This window comes from Camellia sinensis, chromosome 6 (genome assembly GCF_055761805.1).
Source record: "Camellia sinensis isolate YWXY chromosome 6, ASM5576180v1, whole genome shotgun sequence".
In the NCBI taxonomy this organism is placed as follows: domain Eukaryota; kingdom Viridiplantae; phylum Streptophyta; class Magnoliopsida; order Ericales; family Theaceae; genus Camellia; species Camellia sinensis.
Window position 1 is genome coordinate 135,368,642 of NC_138966.1, and position 16,736 is coordinate 135,385,377.

The window sequence follows — 16,736 nt, forward strand, 5'->3', positions numbered from 1 at the left end:
AAAAAACCCCTAGAGAAAGCAAAACAAAACAAGAAAAGAGAGTGTGTAGGAGTTTAATGTTTGCATTCCATTTAAATAATTACAATAACAGATGTTAGTATAGTTTTTCAAACGTCATGGGTGATATGTATTAAACCCAAACATTAAGATGTAAGTATAATTTACCCGTATATTAATTAATAAAAAAAAAAGGGAAAATCGGTCTAAGGTCCCTATCCAACTTTTAGTAATGGATTAGGTCCACAATCTGTTCTTTTGTAGTCTAAGGTCCCTCACTCCATTCCCTCTCTTTCTACTCACTTTCTCTCTCTACATGGGCTCTCTGTTTCTGCTTCACATTCAAATAATGGTCAGCAAACAAACTTCTATTTGTGTGTCATTCACATGGCATCCAATGCTATCACTTGGTCTGCTAATCGTGATGCTCCCATTTCGAATTCAGGAAAGATGAGTCTAACCCTTGATGGGATTTCAATTACCGATCAAGATGGCGCTTTTAGATGGTCAACTGCGCCATTGAAGGCGTCGGTGTCCGCTCTTCAGTTAACCGAAATGGGCAATCTTCTTTTGCTTGATCAATTCAATGTTACCCTTTGGGAGAGCTTTCGTTATCCAACGGACACGATTGTGATTGGGCAGAATTTGCCTCTTGGGTTATTGTTGTCGAGCACTGTATCAAGCGGTGACTTGTCAACTGGCAATTACAGGCTCGCGGTTAGTGCCTCAGACGCTTTACTGCAGTGGCAGAATTTGACATATTGGAAACTGTCAATGGATACCAAGGCTTATACGAACTCAAATTATGCAGTGGAGTATATGGCGATAAACCAAACAGGTCTGTATCTGTTTGGTCATAATGGTAGTGTAGTTGTTATTCAGGTGAACTTGTCTCCATCTGAATTTCGAATAGCCAAGCTTGATTATTCTGGACTTGGAAATAGTGATGTGAATCATGCGATAAGTGTACATCTCTATAGTTCCTAGATGAATCAAGAAGAAGAGGGCTCCACTTTGAGGGTCATGTTAATTACATGAGGTATTTACATCCTATGAGATCAATAGGAAGGCATCATCAGCCTACTTCCTTGAAAAGCATCCTAGTGGATATATGAAGGAAGCAAACAAAAAATTATTTTGGAGAACTAAGATTTGTCATGTAATTCTTTACTGTAGTGCTAGATTAAGTTTTAAGATGCATGTGGATTTTTTTGTTTTATCTTTACTGTGGTAGCTGCTAATCAAGATATTAGTGAATTGGACTGAATTTTCTCTGGGTTGATCCAGAGAAATTCTCTGGTTTGAACTGAATTTTCTCTGGGTTGATCCAGAGAAATTCTCTGGTTTGGATTGAACTAGTCCTCAAGTGTTGTCCAGAGAAATTTGGCATTTTCTCTGTGAATTTTCTCTGGTTTGGAAATCATGTTTTTTGAATCTTTAGTATGTATAAAGGTGTAATGATGTCATGTTGAGAATTGAATTTATTTTATAACCCATAGATTTCTTCTCTCAGTGCTCTAATTCATTTGAATTCTTTTTTCTTTTTTTTCCGTTGATTAAAATTTCTTTACAAAGTTGCTCATTTTATTCCCCCAAAACGAAAACCACATGTGATTTAAGGCAATTATTGACAAGATATTCCAGTGTTTAAATCACCAGAAAATACTCTGATTTGCACCATTTTTGGGAATTGGATGAGACATTTGCAAAACATAGAAAATCAAAAAAATTGAACAAATCAGAGAAATTTCAAATTTCTCTGGTTTGAAATTTCTCTGGGTTGAAATTTCTCTGGATAGATTTTCTCTGGACCTGCAGAAACTTTTCAAAAAATATTACAAACCAGAGAAATTCTCAATTGTTATTTTTAATAAACCAAAGTAATTCTCAATTGATATTTCAATAACAAACTAGAGAAATACTCAGATTTTTCAAGAGTTTCTCTGGTTCTGGTAAGTTGCCATTGTTATCCCATTCTAATGTTGCTTACATATTACAATGTGAAATTTTTCCAGTTGAATTCAGTTGAAGAATGTTGCTTACCTAATGAATCACAATGATTTGGATGTAAGTGAGAAGAAAAGTAGAGAAACTCATCCAGAGAAATTTGGTCCAGAGAAATTTCTCTGATCCAGAATTTCTCTGACCAATTTTCTCTGCACTGAAATTTCTCTGGACCAAATTTCTCTGGACCAATTTTCTCTGCACTGAAATTTCTCTAGACCAAATTTCTCTGGACCAATTTTCTCTGGACTGAAATTTCTCTGGACTGAAATTTCTCTGGATCAAGGTTGAGGGACCTTAGATATTATGAAAATATTGTTGAGGGACCTTAGACATTATGAAAATATTTGGTGTCCTTTATGCTATAAAATCATAATACCAAGGACCTTAAAAAAAAAACCCCAAAAAAAAAAGGCGTACCTATAATTTGTAGTCTGAAAATTACTCATTTTAAATTATATTATATAAATTAAAATTAATATAATACGAGAGACACAAACAGAACAAATATAATTCATTGATTATAAACACCCTTTTGTGTAATTTTTTAAGCTATCACATAATTAAAAGTAAAAATATATATATAATAAATAAAATTTTATTAAAATCAATCATAAAATTAAATACATAATATAAATGAATAAATAATATTTTATAAAATTTATTAGTAATTTTTTTTTTTTTTTTTTTTTTTTTTTTTGCAGGAAAATCCTTCGACTTACTCGTAGGTCCAAGGCATCGTCTTTGCAGAGATCACTAAGGTGTCTTATTATTCGATCTAAGTAAGAGACTATATAACAGAAATCACCAAGGCGTCCTTACCAGGGTATCTAAGAATTTGTCCATACCTCCTGAGACAAGTTCCGCATAAATCAGGACAGTGATCACCAAGCAGAACCAGCCTTGGGCTAAAGTCATTAAGACCTGTGCCTTAGGCCCCAAAAAAATTGGCCCAAAATAGGGCCCCAAATTTCGAAAAGTATTATTATTATATTACAAATATAAATAGGCCCAAATTATTATTATTATTATTATTAGGAAAATTTACCCATAAGTCCTAGTTTTTGAAACGTTGAACCATTTAGTCCTAAAAGTTTTCTTATGCTCCATTTAGTCCCATTTTTACATCAACATGATGTGAATGATGTAAATGATCTGATGTTTCATTCTATAATTTCAAAATTTATTGAAATCTGATGAACATTAGATATTTTTCATCCTATATTTTCAAACATTATTGAAATTTGATGAACATTAGATGTTTGAAATCCAATGTTTGTAACATGACTCTGATGTTATTAACATTGTATCTGATGTTATTAACATTGTAATGGGACCTTTCAGTCTATAAGAAAACTTTTAGGATTAAACAGTGCATAAGTTATTAATTTGGGATTTATTGGTGCATCCCCCTTATTATTATTATTATTATTATTATTTTTACAGCCAATCTAAAAGACTCAAAAATATTATGTTGGGTCCATATTTGTTTATAAGTCTGGATGAGCCCAATTGAGATTAAAATATATACAAAATATTGGTAGCCTTTGAATGAGAAACACTACATACACATACAAAATGTTGGTGGCCCAAAATAGGCCCCCTATTTTTATTTTTTTTTTACTTTATTTATCAGATTTTAGTGGAATAAATAAATTTGTCATTTTTTTTTACCTTCTTTGTTTATCAGATTTTAGTGGAATAAATAATTAATTCAATATCAATCACACTCATACACAACATATTCAATAAGCAACAATGCAACCACACTCATAAACAATATATTCAATAAAAAAAAAAAATTAATTCAATACATATCCATACATTTTAATTGAATAAATTTTTTCTAATTTTGGTAACTTTTGTTTATATGAATATATTTTGATATCTATTTTGGTATCAATCGACAATAGTGATATCAAATAGGATGATCAAATTTCGCATAAATTAAGACTCGTACAGTGAAAGAATATTTAACTCACATCAAGTGCTGGGATAATAACAACTTGAAACTTAACCTTAATCTTAACCTCTTAACTAATTGTACTACGCCTCGAAAATTAACTCAAAAAATTTTAAACTTGCCCACGAAATTGATCCAAAAAATTTTAGACTTAAAATCCAAAATCTTAACGCCCAAACTTTGAACAAGTACGTTATCGTCTTGCGGCATTGGGTTATTTATTATAGATATATTTGTAATAAAAAATATATATCCATACATATATTAAAGGCAATAGGATAATTATCTAGTTGTTGACCAATAATGTGGCCTCAAAGACTTAAAAGTGTCTTGTCAATTTACAACATCCATACCTAAGATATAGTGTTTTATAAATAAATGAATCTGCCTAAATATTTGAAAAAGAGAGATCCTACCGAGAGCAAAGTCGCTTTTTGAAAACTTTTTTCTAAGATCAATGAAGTGTGTGACCATCTTTCTTTCTTTCTTTCTTTCTATTTCTTTTTTTCTTTTTTCTTTTTTTGCCGGGGGGGGGGGGGTGTTTTTTCTTTTTTCTTTTTTTGCCGCGGGGGGGGGGGGGTGTTTGCTTAATGAAGTGTGTGATCATCATCACTTTCTCATCACCCTATAAATTATAATTAAAGCAAATTCTACTAATTCAGATTAAATTAAAATTTATCAAAAATTAAAAATTAAATTGATATAATGTGACCTTTAGATAAAATAATTTAAATTTATAATGGTGTTGTTGCTAAATTTATTTATTTATTATACAATAAGATGTTAAGAGATTAATAAATTAAATTATAACGAAAGAATTACAATCATTCCATCGACTTAAATTTTAAATCTTATTTTTTTGATAATTACAAAATTCTATATAAAATAAAAATGAAAGTATCAAATATTGTGAAAACAACTTTTTGAACATAATCAAGCATTTTATTTTTAAATAATAAAATTCAAGGCTGTCATATTATTATTAATAAAAATTATATGTAAATTATTTGGCTTTATAATACTATTCATATGGATCCTATTTGGGAAGAAATAACCAAGCACCGTTTTTCGTTAACATAAATAAATAAATAAACAAGTCTGTTTGAAATAATTTCTTCAATTTTTTTTATAAATTAATTTACTAAAAAACTATGTCACCCTCAATATTTTTAGAAATACAACCTTGTCTATTACGGTAATTTTTCAAAGAAAAAAAATTAAACTCTAAAACAAAAAATTAAAGACAATTGTCAAAATATTATATAAAAAAAATTAATAATTTTGTGTAGCAAGAGAATTTTAAGATTTATTATTTATTAGTTAAGGTCTCTCAATATTTTTATAGAAAAAATTCGACTTAAAAAAATTTTGTCCGATTCAGAGAAATTTCACTTGACATAGAGAAATTTTCAGCCCTGATTTAGAGAAATTTTGAAATTTCTCTGGTATGATCAAAGAGAAATTTTAATATTTTTATGTAAAAATTGAAATTTTTCTGAGTCGGGTGAAATTGCTCTGAATCAGGCAAAATTAGTCAAATTTTCTCTATATAAATGTTGAGAGACCTTAACTATTATGAAAATATTGTATGTCTTTTATATTATAAAATTTTAATATTAAGGACCCAAAAAAAATTCTCTTATTATATATCGATAATTTTTTTTATTTTTTTTATTATTTGTCATTATTATTATTTTTAATAATTATTTTTGAAACAAATAATCCATTCTATTACCCGCTAAGATTCTCTCACACTACCTATGACCATCTCCACTGGTCACTCAAACAAATCATCAAATTTGAATTTGGTAAAAAATGACTATTTTTCCTTCTCTAACGGTTTTATCAAATAGGTATCAAATTTAGAATTTCACTTTTCTTTCATCAAACTGAGAAGCAATGTGCCTTTGATCAAATCAGTGTCCATAGCCGTCTGATTTCACCACCGAATGTCCCCCGAATGTCCTTCTGAATGACCACCTTAATGCAAAAATTTATGAAAAATTAACACTAGCCGGTCAACCGACTGAACATCCACCTAGTCATCTGCCCAATCAACCGATGTTCTAATGAAACTTTCAAAATCTCCATTGAAGCATTTGATATCAAATAAAACTTTTACTCAAATTTTTACTCAAATTTAATGAAAAATTTAATATACAGTTAGATATGCTCTATCCAAATCATTCAGTCGCCATTTGGCATTGACTTTTTTAGCTTGGGACTAAAAAGTTCGTTTGGTTTGACTTTTTTTATTTTTTTTTAACTTTTGTGATAGAAAAAGTAAAATAATTATGATTTGAATATAACATTTTATTTTATTGACATACTTTTTTTATTTTATTTTTTGTGCTTTTTTAAGCCAAAGTTCACTCTCTCGCTAAATTATGATTTCTGTCTTCTTACTCCGTACAAACACATATCTCTCATTTCTCTCTCTCTCACTCTCTCTCTCTCTCTCTCTCTCACATTACCATACATCACTAATATTTTCCTCTACCTCCCTCAACCAATTCTTCGACGATGTGCCGCCGTCAACCGCCGTCATGGCCATACTAGTTGTGGAAGTCCTCGACGCTTGTGATCTCATGCCTAAAGACGACCAAGGCTCAGCGAGCCCATTTGTGGAAATTGAATTCGACGAAGAGAGACACAGAACCCAAACAAAACTCAGAGATCTCAACCCCCAATGGAACGAAAAACTCCTTTTCACCATCAACGACCTATGAGACCTTCCCAACAACCATCGAAGTAGTTCTCTACAATGATCATAAAGGCGGTGGCCACCACAACAACTTCCTCGGCTGCGTTAGGCTCTCTGGCGCCTCCGTGCCCCCGCCGGAGCTCGCGGCCGCGTAGAAGCCATAGCGCTACTAGCTCGACAAAGTAATATTTTTTTGCATATTAAAGGGTGTCGAGAGAGTTGTGAAGGAAAAGAAGATTTCTTCACTATATTCATCTCATAAGTAAGAAGCATATTTATACATCAATTACAACCCAAAATAGGATATAGAAAATAAGGACACAATATCCCACTGATTATACTCTATCACACTAATTATGTTCTATCACAGCTATACAATATATACTAAAATATATACTATATCAACACTCCTCCTCAAGCTGGAGAATAGATGTCAATCATTCCCAGCTTGTCACATATCGAGTCAATGGCACCTTTAGAAAGTGCTTTGGTAAAGATATCTGCAAGATGACACCTTGAATGAACAAAATGAGTGGAGATTTCTTTGGACTCTACTTTGGCTCGCACGAAGTGACAATCAACTTCAATGTGTTTAGTTCTCTCGAGAAAGACGGGATTGCTAGCAATATGAATGCCAGCTTGATTGTCACAATAGAGAGAAGTTGGGGCTTTTATAGGAAAACCAAACTCTCGTAAAAAAGTCCTCAACCATGTGATTTCACAAGTAGTATGGGTCATTGCCCGATATTCGGCTTCAGCACTAGACCAAGAAACTACAGACTGTTTCTTATTTCTCCAAGTTACAAGGTTACCTCCAATGAAGGTACAGAAACCATTAGTGGATTTTCTGTCCGATGGTGACCCTTCCCAATCAGCATCAGTATATCCCTCAATACGAAGATGTCCACAAGGCCGATAAAGAAGTCTATGCCCTGGAGCATTTTTTGAGATATTTCAAGATGCGAATGACAGCATCTAGATGAGGAATCGGAGGAGCAGTCGTGAATTGACTCACAATGCTAACAACATACGAGATATTAGGACAAGTAATAGTTAGGTAAATAAGTTTACCTACAAGCCTTCTATACATCTCTGGATCATCAATAAGATCACCTATGTCAGGTAATAATTTCAAGTTCACATCCATGGGAGTAGAAATTGGTTTGGAGCTAAGACAACCTGTATCTTTCAAAATATCAAGAGTATATTTCCTTTAAGATAAACTGATACCCACTTTTGACCTTGCTACCTTAATACCAAGGAAATAACGAAGCTGACCTAAATCCTTGGTAAGAAATCTTGAGCCAAGATGATGAATAAGAGTTTGGATACCTTCCTTGTCACTCCCTATGATGACAATATTATCAACATAGACAACTAATATAATAATGCCAATGCTTGTCCTTTTAAAGAAGACAAAGTGATCTGTTTGACTGCGGGTCATGCCATGTGTGATGACTTCCTTATTGAATTTGTCAAATTAAGCCCATGGAGACTGTTTGAGTCCATAAATAGATTTTCTGAAATGACAAACACACTCCCCCAGGGACTCAAACCCGGGCAGCTGAGCCATGTAAACAGTCTCAATAAGATCGCCATGAAGAAATGCATTTTTGATATCAAGTTGATGAATAGGCCAACTAAGAGAAGTTGCAAGAAAGATATTAATACGAACAGAATTCAACTTGGCAATCGAAGAAAAAGTTTCAGTGTAATCAATGCCATAGGTTTGGGTGAATCCTTTAACAATCAAACGGGCTTTCAAACAATCAACAGTACCATCAAGATTTTTCTTAACAGTAAACACCCAACGATAACCAACCACCTGCGCAGCAATAGGTGTAGGAATAAAATCCCAAGTATGATTCAACTTTAGAGCCCGCATTTCTTCCTCCATGGCTGTTTTCCAACCAGGATGAGAAATAGCCTCCTTGTAAGACTTAGGAATAGTAGTAGAGGATACAAATAGAGAAAAAGCCTTAAAGGAATGAGACAAATGATCAAGAGAGATGAAATTTGATATAGGATGTGCAGTGCATGTGTGCTTACGTTTGCAAAGAGCAACATGAAGATCAATATCAGTGTAACAACCCTCATCACTGATCACTGATTGACCATTGATTGCTGATACTGTCACTGATTACTGCTAAACTAAGACTGACTGAATTCCAAAACTGATCGATCGACGGTATCTGTTTAAATACATGTCTATCTGTTTGACTGTTGAACTATCTGTTCATGTTTATATGTTTAAACTGCTAATTGAAGGCTTTATCGGCGGCCGAATTAGAAACCGATTAGTGTTTTATGATCGTCACAATTAATGTGATTTTATGGTGTATTTACCTGAAAACTGATTAGGTATGATTAAATTAGATTAAAATGAGCTAATTAAAGAGTTTGACTTAATTACCATTTTGCCACCCTTAGTGGCCCACTCAATATAACATATTTGAGCCTTAATATACACTTAGGCAACATTTTTGCTCAGCCATTTTCTTGCTCTAGCCGACCAAGAGAGGGAGAGAGTGAGAGAACTTGGAATTTATCTTGAAGAATTGCTTGGATTGAAGTGTAGATTTCACACTTGAGCCCCTAAACCTTGAATACAAGACTAAGGTAGGAAACTCACCTTCTTATTGTTGCCATTGAGCTAGTTCTTGCATGAGTCATGCTTCATTGTAGAACTAAGTCATATTTTGGCTCATTGTTGTTGATTTGAAGCTCATTTCATGCATGCATGTTTGTATTGTAGATGTTTGAGTTGTTTTCATGGCAAAAGGTTACATGCATGTTCATAATCATGTTTAAGTCCATGATTTCACCATGTTTTGAAAAGAATTGGCTCCTTAGAGCATCAAATTGAAGCTTTGAAATGATTTGAATTCATGCATGTTTGCATGTCATGTTTGAGGATTGTTCTTGGAAAATGGTTTGAAATTGGGTTTGAATTAAAAACCCTTGGGCTTTGATTTCTCAAATTGAGCTTTGAACTATGATATTCTATATGTTTATAAGAGTTTTCCAGAAAATGAGCCCAAGAGGATCGGTTTGAGTTGTTAACAACTTGGTTTTGAGCTTGGAGGTGCAATCTGGGTTTTCCAGATTTCGCACTTCCGCTCGAGCGGGGGAAGTGCCGCTCGAGCGTGGAATCCGAGCATCCAGCATCTCTCTGCACTGTTTTACAGTCCGCTCGAGCGGAGGATTGAGCGCTCGAGCGGAGTCATGTCTCAAGCTCGAGCGGGCGTCGAGCGGAGATTTCACCCATCCAGTACTTTTACAGTACGCTCGAGCGGGAAAGTTGACGCTCGAGCGTGAACCTTTGTTGCATGACCGCTCGAGCGGGGAAACCTGCGCTCGAGCGGGACTCTGTTTTTCTGAAAATGCTTTTAAATGTGCATCTTTGCATCCTCATCTCATTCTAGGCATTCTTAGGCCTAGTTGTAGACATCTTGTTGAGGATATAGATGTAGAACACACCGAGGCATTAGGGGTTAAATTATTATCTTTCCCAGCTGTGTAGCTTAGTGTGTTCAATCTGTTAATTGTGTAGGGTTGGCGACTGGGGAGACACGCTCTAGCCTACTGTAGCCCAAACTCTGTGAGTAACAATTGTGTAAAGATATGTTCAACTGATTATCTTCTGAATACTGAACTGAACTGTTTACTGAACTGATATTGTTTACTGAATGAATGTATGTCTTATATTCTGAACTGTATTGTGGCATCCTTAGCACCTACTGTTTACTGTTACTGTGACAGAGATCTCTGTCGGTTCCCATGTTGGAACCACTACTGTTTACTGATATGATGGCCATCATTCACTGTTTGGTCTATTAAGACCCGGTCTATTCAGACCTACTGTACTGTTTAGCTACTGGATGTACCACATATGACTGTTATAATCTGTGAAACTTGGAGCAAAGTGCTGCACGGAACTAAGTGCTACAGAGTGAGCCACCTCTAGAATCTGTGCGAGACACCTCTTGAGTCCATAAGAACTGTACTGTTACTGTTACCGTTACTGTACGGCTACTGTTACTGTTACTGTTACTGCTACTGTACGGCTACTGTTACTGTTATTGTTACTGTACGGCTACTGTACTGTTACTGTTACTGCTACTGTACTGCTACTGTGCTGTTACTATATTGTTACCGTTACTGCTACTGTACTGCTACTGTACTGACACTGCTGCTAGTACTGCTGACGGACGTGCCACGTACGATTACTATGATTTCTAAATGACTGTTACGGCATCAATATGAGCCACAAACTGACTGACCGATATACTAAATCAATGAACTGTTTAAATATTGAAAAGACATTCATCCTAAACCTCTTTACGTATTATGTTATTCACTGGGCTTTAGCTCACTGCTCATATATATATATATGTAGGTGTTCAGGCACTGGACCGCTGCTAGGAGCGTCAGGCAAGCTTTTGTTTTGTCAGCCAACCACTGTGCCTCACTGTGAGGTTCTAAGCCGTTCAAGCTTCGGCTTTGGGGTGTTTTAATATTCCCCGTCTGTCCCTGTAACTGTTTTGTTTACTGTACAGACTTTATAGACTATTACTGTACTAGTTAATAGGGATTAGATCCCTGTTCTGAATTATTGTACTTGTATGCGTAGACTGTCACAGCTCATTGGACATTGTTTATTTACTGTATTGGCTTCCGCCAGGCCCTGTACTCTGTTTTACTGGATTACTGTTAGGTAGGCCTTCGGTAATCTCGGATTACTGGCCGGTTACGGTGCTAAACCTATAGGGCCGGGTTTGGGTCGTGACAGAGTGGTATCAGAGCGATACTTAACCACGAGTTATACTGCACACACGTGTCCAAGTGAGCTATGGGATGTCCTAGAAAAGTAATTAGGGCATTGCATGAACATGAGAAGTGTGTGGCCATGATTTGAATAAATGTGTTAATGTGTTTAAGTGTGCAACTGTCTATGCTTATGATTATCGTACTGTCTATGGTGAAATGAACGCAACCTACATGCATACTTAAAGAAGTTAAGTGGTATAACATGCAATGTGAATGTTAATACCGAATATGGAATCTATGGGATTATGGACGTGTGGTAGTAAAGGGTCATGTGACCGTACCTGAGTTGAATTGAAAGCATACACACGTCTGATATGAAATAAAACGTGAAGTCAGTAAGAACCTCTCCTGGATTGATAATCACCCTGTTGTGTGTAAACAAGGGAAAGGGCGAGGATTGTGAACGAAACTGAATCTTCTGATCTGAGGATTAATAGGCTAGAATGAATGATTGAAGCCCTAATCGAAAATCTGAGATAATAAAGGCAGACATATGTGCCTGAACCAACTGAATATGAACTGATGACACTGATAGAGAAACCCAACAAACTGAAACCACCGAAATTTCTGGGAAGTACCGAACCACTGAAATTGAAGCTTGGGTTCAGAAACTGAGAAAATAGGTGAAGTGTTCTTCGAAAAATACTTTCCCCCAATGCATCCAAGATAGGGAAGTATCCGAGTTTGAACAACTTGAGTAAGGTGATAAGACTGTGGTCGAATACGAGGTAAAATTTACCTAGCTAAGTCGATAGGCACCCCACATGTTAGATACTGTCTACAAAAGAATAGAAAAGAATTGAAGGTGGGCGTGACCTAGATGTGTTTGACTGAATTGACGTGCTAAAACCCAACAAAGCATGTAGATGTCCTGGATAGAGTATTAATGCCTGAGACAACGTAGCAGCATTGAAATATCCAAATCAACATCGTCAACCGACTCAGAAAGGATGAAACGGAAGTAACAGAAAGTGAAAATGACCACTGTGAATGGAAAACCTCGGGCAATAGCCTTGACCAATGATATACCTATTTGTACCGATTGTGGGAAATAACATTGGGGCGTTGCCACCGCCTGTCGGAAACTCGCTTTAGACGAGGACAGGAAGGACACTTGCCTAAATCTTGTCCGCAAACTCAACCGAACGATATTGAGTCTAAATCTAGACCCTAGTTCCAGAGAATGCTCGGAACACTGAAATGACTGACGCAGGTATTACCTTAATTAGGTGTAATTGCCTATACGAACATTAGTGTGGGAATCGTACATTCCTTAATCCGATAAAGATTGTGGACATACTGACTGAACCAACTGAATTACTGAAATTATGAACCCTATACTATGAGAATTGTTAGGACTTGTGACCAACGAGAGTTTACTGAGTTAGGTCCTTGTATCGTATTACAACAACTGAATGTGAACTATTAAGCATGACCTTTTGAACTGTGCTAGAACTGTTGAACGTGGGAACACCTTATAACTGACTGTAATTCGAGAAATCTGTACAGCTATGATTCGGACTGAACTATTATATATTGACGGACATCATTGAATGAACGGACCCTTGAACTCGAATTATATACGTGAACTGTTTGTGTATGAGACTTCTGAAATTAAGAACCCATATTAGTTTGTAAAGATGAACTACTGCGTATGAATTTGTGAACGAATGCTCACATGATAATTGATTTTAGACTCACACCTGTACATATGTTCCCATGCTTGTAATACTATTAGGACTGTCAGGCATGGACTGTGGTTAATGAATCTTTCGAGATTTACTATTTGATGCGGACTATGTACAACACCGTAACGCCTTATGTTAACAATTACCTATGCTATGAAAACTGTTTGGACTCATGTACATGTTCGTAGACCTTTGCTTAAGGATGTTACTAGACTGGGTAGACTTATGACTTGCTACCTTAACTATCGTATTTGGGGAAAACTATTTTGTATTGTACATTGAACTTATGCATCCGTATTGGGAATATTAGTGGACTCTGAGAGTGCACATATATGACTGTACCTTTGCTCGGACTGATTGGTATATAATTTGTCGATAACTTAACCATTGGGACTATGACTCCAGAATTGTGTGACTGAATAAAGACCCCGACTAATAAACTCTTGACTGTGAATCGTGATTGTGGAAAATTGACATAACTGTTTGAATAGACCTGCGAGCCTATGCTCTAGTGACTGTATGACTGATTTGGAACCCTCGTAGGGCAACTCCCTATTATGTGTTCGAGAATCTCGCGTAATGTATTACTGTATGCCATATGCCTATATGAAAGATTTATTTGGAAGTTGCTATACTGACTGTGATGTTTACCTCTCGATGTGAATAATTGCATTGCCTGTAAACTTAATGGGAGGAACACGTTGTATATGATCTGTACTGCTTCGATATGAATTATAATGATACCAGACCCTGATGTAAGTTTGACAATAAATGGACTCAGACTAATTGTGAAACTACTGACTATGTACTGAAATGACTGGAGTATGAACTTCTGTACCTCATCTAGAAATGATAAGAATGAAACTGCTACCCGATCTGATCTGATAGAACCGTGGGTTGATGAAACCCTTTGTGTAACTAATAGAACTTCTGTTTGATGCTTGTGCTTCGAACTCTTACTTATTATGATTGGACAGAACTTGCATCTGAAATGACCTAGTCGAACTTTCATCGACTTGAGAAAACTCTTATTGAGAGCTATTACCTGATTTGCTTCCAATATGGGGAAAACTAGGTACATGCCATGTGATTAATCACCCGGTATTACCGTATAACTATGAACTTGTTTGATTAGGGAATGATTGCTCTGGCGATTACCGTACTTCAGAACTGATGGGATTTGTTGACAGAAAACTAGTCTTGATTATAAAGCCTCACTATCTGGAAGTATATGAAATCAGTATGACTGCTTCCGTATTGATACGTAGTATGATCGAATCTGTGAGAACTGAAACTGATGAATAGTATGCGAATGATTACTTCAGAACCCTGCCTACTGCTACGGAAGTAATATACAAATTCGCCTTATGTTTCCAATAACTCCCGAATGAACTGGACTGACTGTGATGGATTACCGAATTAAGGACAAATTGAACAAAGACCAGATGAATGACTCAGAAGTGAATGAATCGAATCTCTGTAACTTAACAGGGGAAATTACTTATGAAATGAGGCCAGTGCAATCTATAACCCCGATAAGCACTTGGTATAAGTAGTGTGATTACTACTACAGTAAAGTTGTGTGCACCTGTATTCATGTTCTGTGTCACGAAATAAGTTTTGTCTCGGAAATGCTATATGCTGTTTACTGAATGATTGTTTGATTCCTGATATCTATTCGTGACTCTTAATATTATGTGGTATATGTTAGCTGCCCGGTATTGGAGGTTCCTTATGGAACTTATATCTGTCTGCACTCTGTTACCCGTACCGAAGGCCTCGTCACGAGGGCTCAGCTTCTGTTCTGTATCTGAATCTGTTCCTGACTCTAAAACCTGACTAGGTATAAGACTCCATTATAATTCGGACCCTAATCTCTGTATGCGATTTATGATTCTGTTTCTGTGCACTGCTAAGATTGAGATTGGGTCATGAAACTGTTACGAATATGATTATGCTCCTGTTAAAGAGTGAAAGCTACTATTATGTTAGGCATTATCTCTGTTGCCGTATGTTAATTCGAGTTTGGAGGACCAAACTCTTTTTAAGGAGGGGAGAATGTAACAACCCTCATCACTGATCACTGATTGACCATTGATTACTGATACTGTCACTGATTACTGCTAAACTAAGACTGACTGAATTCCAAAACTGATCGATCGACGGTATCTGTTTAAATACATGTCTATCTGTTTGACTGTTGAACTATCTGTTCATGTTTATATGTTTAAACTGCTAATTGAAGGCTTTATCGGCGGCCGAATTAGAAACCGATTAGTGTTTTATGATCGTCACAATTAATGTGATTTTATGGTGTATTTACCTGAAAACTGATTAGGTATGATTAAATTAGATTAAAATGAGCTAATTAAAGAGTTTGACTTAATTACCATTTTGCCACCCTTAGTGGCCCACTCAATATAACATATTTGAGCCTTAATATACACTTAGGCAACATTTTTGCTCAGCCATTTTCTTGCTCTAGCCGACCAAGAGAGGGAGAGAGTGAGAGAACTTGGAATTTATCTTGAAGAATTGCTTGGATTGAAGTGTAGATTTCACACTTGAGCCCCTAAACCTTGAATACAAGACTAAGGTAGGAAACTCACCTTCTTATTGTTGCCATTGAGCTAGTTCTTGCATGAGTCATGCTTCATTGTAGAACTAAGTCATATTTTGGCTCATTGTTGTTGATTTGAAGCTCATTTCATGCATGCATGTTTGTATTGTAGATGTTTGAGTTGTTTTCATGGCAAAAGGTTACATGCATGTTCATAATCATGTTTAAGTCCATGATTTCACCATGTTTTGAAAAGAATTGGCTCCTTAGAGCATCAAATTGAAGCTTTGAAATGATTTGAATTCATGCATGTTTGCATGTCATGTTTGAGGATTGTTCTTGGAAAATGGTTTGAAATTGGGTTTGAATTAAAAACCCTTGGGCTTTGATTTCTCAAATTGAGCTTTGAACTATGATATTCTATATGTTTATAAGAGTTTTCCAGAAAATGAGCCCAAGAGGATCGGTTTGAGTTGTTAACAACTTGGTTTTGAGCTTGGAGGTGCAATCTGGGTTTTCCAGATTTCGCACTTCCGCTCGAGCGGGGGAAGTGCCGCTCGAGCGTGGAATCCGAGCATCCAGCATCTCTCTGCACTGTTTTACAGTCCGCTCGAGCGGAGGATTGAGCGCTCGAGCGGAGTCATGTCTCAAGCTCGAGCGGGCGTCGAGCGGAGATTTCACCCATCCAGTACTTTTACAGTACGCTCGAGCGGGAAAGTTGACGCTCGAGCGTGAACCTTTGTTGCATGACCGCTCGAGCGGGGAAACCTGCGCTCGAGCGGGACTCTGTTTTTCTGAAAATGCTTTTAAATGTGCATCTTTGCATCCTCATCTCATTCTAGGCATTCTTAGGCCTAGTTGTAGACATCTTGTTGAGGATATAGATGTAGAACACACCGAGGCATTAGGGGTTAAATTATTATCTTTCCCAGCTGTGTAGCTTAGTGTGTTCAATCTGTTAACTGTGTAGGGTTGGCGACTGGGGAGACA

General features: G+C 36.0%; 1 pseudogene; it reads left to right on the forward strand.

Moving 5' to 3' along the window:
- Nucleotides 1–384: 384 nt before the first annotated feature.
- Nucleotides 385–984, forward strand: LOC145793603 (G-type lectin S-receptor-like serine/threonine-protein kinase At5g35370 pseudogene; annotated as a pseudogene).
- Nucleotides 985–16,736: the final 15,752 nt, after the last annotated feature.